Raw genomic sequence first — 6,374 nt, 5'->3', positions numbered from 1 at the left:
CTCCTCAAGTTAAAAGGGTTCACCAGATGTGGACCCCGTGCTAACTGTGCCTAGCAGGGTATCTACTACACCCCACCAAAGAAGGCCGAAACGATAATCTGGGGTTGCTGTATCTCTTGTGCAGAGAGAACTTGCTGGCATTTCCGGTCTGGACTGCCCTTGTGGGTGGGTTCAGTCTAATATGCTTCAGAATGTTCTCTCTGTAATGGCACAAGTGAGCAAAAACTATTTTGAGACCTGAGCGGGTATTTCCCAAAGGGCAAGCTACTGAGTTTCTCTAAGCGTTTGTATGTTCTCATATTCTTGGTTTTCTTTTAATAACACTCCACATATTAAAGCTGCTATTTCGCTTTAGAGCTTTTCATAGAGAGTGACTGTACTTGAAATTGCAGATAACACGAGACAAAGTAAGGACTACCTTCTCTTAACTTCATGTAACTGCCAATCTTTTGCAAAAGGAGAGGTTTCCACTGCCATTTCCACACACCCCTTCGTCATGATCAGTGACATGGACAGGTATCCTAATTCACAATGCGCAATACATGCTTTTTGCTCCTTATTACACATGTCCTACTGGATCCTCCAACACTCTGTTTAGTAATAATGACCGTTTCTGAAATATGAAGTCATCAGTAGCCAAAGAAGCATGGCATGCAGCAACAACGAGGAGTACAGCTTTAGGTACTTGTATCTCCCTAATTTTAGCCACCTCTGCCCTACCAAACATGCCAGCTTGGGCAATATCATCTTGAGTAGGAACATAATTTCTTATTAACACGGTGTAACTGATTTAAAACCAGTTAGATAAAACTCTGGGTCTCATCAAGCAGGAATAGTATAAGACACATCTAAAAAACATGGTTTTAACATAAGAAATGCTAAAATAATTTACATGGAAACATGGAATGTGACGGCAGATAAGAATCATTCGGCCCATCTAGTCTGCCCAATTTTTTAAATACTTTTATTAGTCCCTATAGTTAGGATAGCCTTATGCCTATCCCACGCATGCTTAAACTCCTTTACTGTGTTAACCTCTACCACTTCAGTAATACTTCCTGATATTATTTTTAAACCTTTGCGCCTCTAATTTAAGACTTTGTCCTCTTGTGGTAGTTTTTCTTCTTTTAAATATAGTCTCCTCCTTTACTGTGTTGGTTCCCTTAATGTATTTTAATGTTTCTATCACATTCCGCCCCCCCCCCCCCCCCCCCCCCGTCTTGTCTTTCCTCCAAGCTATACACCTTTCTTTGTAAGTTTTATCCTGCAATCCATGGACCAGTTTAGTAGCCCTTCTCTGAACTTTCTCTAAAGTTTCAATATCCTTCTGGAGATACGGTCTCCAGTACTGCGTACAATACTCCCAAGTGAGGTCTCACCAGTGTTCTGTACAATGGCATGAGCACTTCCCTCTTTCTACTGCTAATACCTCTCGCTATACAACCAAGCATTCTGCTAGCATTTCCTGCTGCTCTATTACATTGTCTGCCTACCTTTAAGTCATCAGAAATAATTGTTCCTAAATCCCTTTCCTCGGATCTTGAGGTTAGGACTCTATCAAATATTCTGTACTCTGCCCTTGGGTTTTTTACGTCTAAGATGCATTATCTTGCACTTATCCACATTAAATGTCAGCTGCCACAACTCTGTCCATTTTTCTAGTTTACCTAAATCATTTGTTGTTTGGCTTATCCCTCCTGGAACATCAACCCTGTAACATATCTTATTAAAATATCATAAAATATTAAAGAGAATGGGTCCAAGTACAGATCCCTGAGGTACCCCACTGGTGACAAGCCCAAGCTTCGAATATACTCCATTGACTACAACCCTCTTTTTGTAATCAAAACTTAAAGATTGCTGTTTATTGATAAGCCTTTTATGTGCAACAGTGTCAAAAGCCTTACTGAAATCTAGGTAAGCAATGTCTACTGCACCACCCTGATCTATTATTTTAGTTACCCAATAAAAAAAATCAATAAGATTAGTTTGGCATGATCTCCCTGAAGTAAACCCTTGTTGTCCCTGATCTTGAAATCCCCATTCGGCTCCAGGAAGGGAGCGGTTCCAGGGTCCCAATCAAGCCAGGGCGACTGCTAGGAAGCGGTCCTTGGCACAGGTACCCAGCCAGGGTACAGGGAGCTCTGTTACAGGCACAACATTTGCTAACTTCCAATCTTCTGGGACTACTCCTGTTAACAATGTTGATTAACCCCTTAAAGGACCACTCTAGGCACCCAGACCACTTCAGCTTAATGAAGTGGTCTGGGTGCCAGGTCCTTCTAGGGTTAACCCATTTTTTCATAAACATAGCAGTTTCAGAGAAACTGCTATGTTTATTAATGGGTTAAGCCTTCCCCCTATGTCCTCTAGTGGCTGTCTCATTGACAGCCGCTAGAGGCGCTTGCGTGATTCTCACTGTGATTTTCACAGTGAGAGCACGCCAGCGTCCATAGGAAAGCATTATGAATGCTTTCCTATGTGACCGGCTGAATGCGCGCGCAGCTCTTGCCGCGCGTGCGCATTCAGCCGACGGGGAGGAGAAGAGGAGGATCGGAGGAGGAGAGCAGGAGGAGATCTCTCTGCCCAGCGCTGGAAAAAGGTAAGATTTAACCCCTTTCCCCTTTCCAGAGCCGGGCGGGAGGGGGTCCCTGAGGGTGGGGGCACCCTCAGGGCACTCTAGTGCCAGGAAAACGAGTATGCTTTCCTGGCACTAGAGTGGTCCTTTAAGGACACATGGCATGTGTGACATGTCATGATTCCCTTTTATTTCAGAATTTTGGTCCTTAAGGGGTTAAGGACACATGACATGTGTGACATGTCATGATTCCATTTTATTCCAGAAGTTTGGTCCTTAAGGGGCTAAATAAATCTGTTAATGTTTTTTCTAGTACACCACTAAGCTCTTTTAATAACTTTGGGTGTATTCCATCAGGTCCCATTGACTTATTTGTCTTTACTTTTGACAGTTGAAATAGAACCTCTTCCTCTGTAAACTCACATGTAACACATGACTCATTTGTCCTTTTTTCCTTTCCTTCATTTTCATCTGTAAACAGTGAACAAAAATATTAATTGAGGCAGTCCGCTAGACCTCTAAATACCTTCCTTCTTTTGTTTTTAATCTAACTAATCCTTGTTTTACTTTCCTTTTCTCATTTATGTATCTAAAAAATGTTTTGTCCCCTTTTTTTACTGACTGTGCTATTTTCTCTTCTGTGTGTGATTTGGAAGCTCTTATAACTTGCTTAGCCTCTTTCTGCCTGATCTTCTAGATCATTCTGTCTCCCTCACTCTGGGTTTTTTTCATAATCACTAAATGCTAACTTTTAGTTTTTTACTATTTTATTTTGTACCACAGTGGTTTCTTGAATTTTTTGGTTTTACTGACAAACCATTTCCTGGCTAATCATGGCAGCTTCACTTATGGGTAGCTCCTCCCTTAGCAGTCACAGGATAGAAATTAATTAGATTCATTAATTAGACTTATAGGTATAAGAGTCCCTCCTCACAGTCTTTTTTTCCTGTCCTTAGCTGATTCTACAGGATTTTAAACACTTTTTCTTTTTGGCCACCTTCCTGCGTTTGTCGTGGGTTTGTTCCAAATGGAGTTCAGCCTCTCTTCATTTGAAGGACCCAGTAAACAGCCTGCATGAGCAGAACTAACTGGGTCAGGTTCAGTGTAAGTACTGGACTGCTACGTGGGATTTACATTGGTGTTCTGAGGGAGACACAGTTTCAAGGTAATTTGTGGGGTTGGTCTTCCTTAAAAATTCCCCTTTTTGTTGTCATTGCCCCTATAAATTGGGGTCTAATATCCCCCCATCGCTTTAGGCAGTTTTCTTGGAATCCATACTAGAGTATATCCATGTGATTTTACTTCTTGCCTCCTTGTTTTACCTTTGGCTGTCGGGTTTTCTGGGGCTCTCAGCGGATGTTCGTTCTGTGTTTTGATTGCTGGAACGCAGTAGTGCGTTCCAGTGGGCGGAAGTGACGTCGCATCCAGGTCCGGCTGGACCGTAAGTGATGTGTGGGTCATACAGTTGTGACGCGACGGTCTGGAACGCATGGTGTGCGTTCCAGCGGTCCGCGCATTAGTGGAACTGTCGGTTTTCCACGGCAGTATTTGAACCTGTGGGTTCTGAGTTTCTGCTTGCATGCTGCATCAGCTGTTGGCGATCTGGAGCGCTCTGATTCTCCTCTCTTGGTCTGTGCATTGCTATTGGCTGCGTGGAGTGGGTCTCTGTTATCAGAAGGTAGGATTCCTTTTTTGTCCTTGTGATTTTTAAATTTCTGGACATTTCCTTGTCAGTTTGCCTCTGAGTTTTGCTGGGACTTGTGGTTTTACATTTCCTTTGATTTCACTTTTTAGTATGGATTCCCCCTCTGCCTCTGCAAGATCCCTCTCTAGAAAACATAGGTGAGCCAATAATCTTTTACACCATGTTTTTTTTTTTTTGTTTTTTTTTTTTAAAAGAGTGCCAGATTGAGCCTGTAATATATGTTTATCTATGGCTTTGTTTCAGCCCCAGCAAACATTTGGATTCTCTCACAAGAAAATCAAGGGGGGAAAAAAACCGTATGCATTAACTGTTTGTGTCCTGCACAGGAAGACCCTAAACTCTGGATTTCCTAAGCTATTGTTGATGGCTTTAAGTCTACCATGGTGAAAGGTGGTCAGTGTAAGAGACGCAGAGCGGAACCTCAGTCTTCCAGCTCTGATGAAGACCCTGATTTGTGGGAGGTCTCAGATGATGGTGAGGAGGATGTTGAATATACCTATGCCTATTGATAGACTTATTACCCTTATCAGAGACACTCTTAGTCTCACGGAAGAGAAGTCGGAGTTGAGAGAGGCTGACAGGTTCTTTGAGGACCTAAAGCCTAATAGACCTACTTTCCCTGTACATTCTTCAATCAGGGACACGATCTTTCAAGAATGGAACAAGCCAGTAAGGAAATCCACCTTGAAAAATAAGTTCACAAGGATATATCCTTACTCTGCCACTGACTGCAAACTATGGAACTCAGTGCCTAAAGTAGATGCTGCTGTGATTCATATGGCGAGAAAACTACGCTCCCCATCGACTCCATGGCCTACCTTAGAGAGCCTATGGAAAAACGTATGGATGGGGATCTTATGAAATCCTATTTGGCCCTGGACTCCGCCCTCCATCCTGCAGTGGCTCTAACCACTCTCTCAAGGGCCTTAAGAGTATGGCTCGCTAATTTGGAGGAGGACATTGATCGGGGAGTCGGTAGGGAACATCTCTTGGAGAGTCTCAAGGACTTAAGTCTTGCCACTGAATTCTAGACACCACTCGTATGATTGCTAAAAGTATGGCCCTGACTGTGGCCTCTAGAAGGGCTTTATGGCTTAATTCGTGGGGAGCCGACTATGCCTCCAAGGCATCCTTGTGTGGTCTTCCATTCAAGGGAGATGTATTATTCGGTAAGGTTCTGGAGGATGCCATACAAAAGGCTGCAGATGGCAAAAAGAGCTTTTTTGACGCAAGTTAGCAGAAAGGGTTTTTTCCTCTTCCTGGAAGACTAAACGCTTCAAGGATCGGTCCTTTCGGGACAGGAGAAGCTATAAACCGGGAAGGGAGTATTCTAGAAATTCCTCTTGGAAAAGCTTCTCCCATTCATCGACCAATAAGGCTTCCAGAGTAAGAGGAGCTAGAACCTCTGGGAAAAACTTCTGAAGGTCTTCCTTGTTTTTTCAGGAAATCAAAGGTGTCAGCGGGCATCAAACGAAGGGCCATGAGGGTCTGCATTTCTACTCTTCTGGAACAAAAAGTTATAGAAGAAGTTCCAAAAAAGTAAAGGTTCCAAGGGGTTTACTCAGTCTTCTTGGCTCCAAAACCCCAAGGAAAGTGGCGTCTCATCCTGAACTTAAAAGGAGTGAACTCCATGCTCGACGTAAGAACGTCCAAAATGGAATATTTTTTCAGACCATCTTAAAAAGCATCAAAAGAGGGGATTAGATGACCTCTATATTCTTGAGGGACGCCTACTACCAAATCCTTATAAACTGCGATCATGTGAAATTTCTCAGATTCTGCGCTCTAGGATGGGACCAATGGAAGTTTTGCCCTGTTCAAAATTGTTTCCTTCTTCAATTCAACAGAGTAGACACAGATTTGGAGCAAAGGATAACTCTACCCCTGCCGGTAAGAAAAGGGTTGAACTGGTGGAAGAGCAAGAAGAATTTGGCTTCCCGTTGGAGGAACCTCCTTGGAACGTTATTACAACAGATGCCAGTTCCTTTGGATGGGGTTCCCACCTCAATTCCACATGGAAACAAGGGACGTGGACCCCGAGAAGAGTCTCCTGCACTCAAATCTAAGAAAACTAAGAGCTATTTCCAAAGC

Source organism: Pelobates fuscus, chromosome 2 (assembly GCF_036172605.1).
Source record: "Pelobates fuscus isolate aPelFus1 chromosome 2, aPelFus1.pri, whole genome shotgun sequence".
Taxonomy (NCBI): domain Eukaryota; kingdom Metazoa; phylum Chordata; class Amphibia; order Anura; family Pelobatidae; genus Pelobates; species Pelobates fuscus.
Note: the sequence above shows the minus strand (reverse complement) of the source record.